We start from the raw sequence: 1,600 nt of genomic DNA, 5'->3' as shown, positions 1-1,600 counted from the left end.
CGCAAAAAATTACAAACACATTCCACAAAAAATAAGTCTCTTAGTTATAACGTATCCAAAACAATGAATAAAATCCACACAAAGTTATTAAATTGACCAACTCAAATATTTTTAGGTTATGGATATGGCGAGAAACCAAATACAAATTGGTTGGCTATGATATGGTTATGGCGTTAGCGTTATGGTATGGCACCATTAATCGATAACATTGATTTCCATAAAGCTGTAAACACAATGCCGAGCGACGACGATATACGCCGCGTCGGGCGATGACATTTTTCAAATTTACGCTCAGATATTTCGTCCAGTTAAACACAATAGACAGCGGCGGCGATATTTTCTGACATTTTCTGTCATTTCTTCAATGGAAAATAATTTCTTATATTAGTGACCATTTCTTGTGGGAAATGAATTCAATTTAAAGTCAGCATTAGCAGTATATACAAAAAATGAGAAACAGAGGGCGTTTGTTGAAAATTTTTAAAATTATAAACATCATTTTTGTAATGGTGAATATATATCGCGACGTGTGCTAGCAGTTGAAGCGGCGATGGTGGGTGCGGCCAGTTAATCGTACAAGGAAGGCTCTGAGCTTCCACGAAACTTCCTTCGCACAGTTGAAACTCTCAGATGAAGAACATTTCTTCAAGGCAACACGTATGAATGTTGCAAAGTTTAATGCGCTACTGAATTTGTTACGAGAGCGACTTCAACGTTTTTCCATAAGATAACCAATAAGTGAAGAAATCCGTTTGGGTATCACTTTGATGTAAGTAATTTTATAAACTACATATCTGTGTAAAAATGGAGTTTCAACAGGTTCTTGGCACAAGGCTGTAATCCACAGTATTTAGCTTGGTCATATAAATTGGGTGTTTCTACAGTTAGGAAAATAATATACGAGACATGCGATGCAATTTGGCATGGACTACGCGAAATTTACCTTGCCCAACCAAATCAAACCGAATTGAAAAACATTGCAGATAGGTTTGCTTCAGATGAAGTATGGTATTTAGTAACTATATATACTCATATATTATTTATATTTTGGACAGGTCCTATGCAAAAACTGGAATGCCACATTGTCTCGGCGCGGTGGACGGCAAACATGTGAAAGTAGTTTGCCCCAAACGTAGTGGTTCACTCTTTTTTAATTACAAAAAGACATTCAGTGTAGTTCTGATGGCAATATGCGATGATAGCTATACGTTTTCATTTGTAGACGTTGGTGCGTTGGGAAGCCAAAGCGATGGGGGAATTTTGGCACGAAGCGTATTTGGTAACATGATTCTAAGAAACGACCTGGAAATTCCTCCCCCAGATAACCTTCCAGGTAAAATGTTTATAACAAATAAGGTTTCAGTTAATTGATGCCATATTTCATATAGGTACGGACCAAATATTTCCATATTTTTTCGTCGGTGACAGCGCATTTCCTCTGAAGCCTAATCTCATGCGCCCTTACCCTGGTCGAAATTTGTCACCCGCCAAACGAAATTATAACAAAAGTTTATCCTCCGTACGAGTGCACATTGAAAACACCTTTGGTATATTAGCAAATAGATGGAGAGTTCTTCATACAACGATTCACGCTGCTCCA

At 37.6% G+C, this 1,600-nt stretch overlaps 1 long non-coding RNA gene across 1 annotated transcript; it reads left to right on the top strand.

Moving 5' to 3' along the window:
- The first annotated feature begins 253 nt into the window (after window positions 1-253).
- Window positions 254-1,600, top strand: LOC137249232 (uncharacterized). Its single transcript, XR_010952297.1, has 4 exons — window positions 254-769; window positions 820-987; window positions 1,056-1,333; window positions 1,389-1,600. It is a non-coding gene; the product is annotated as an uncharacterized lncRNA (long non-coding RNA).

The sequence above is a fragment of the Eurosta solidaginis genome, chromosome 4 (genome assembly GCF_040869045.1).
Source record: "Eurosta solidaginis isolate ZX-2024a chromosome 4, ASM4086904v1, whole genome shotgun sequence".
Lineage (NCBI taxonomy): Eukaryota > Metazoa > Arthropoda > Insecta > Diptera > Tephritidae > Eurosta > Eurosta solidaginis.
The sequence above is the reverse complement of the archived record's forward strand: the minus strand, read 5'-3'. Positions and strand labels throughout refer to the sequence as shown.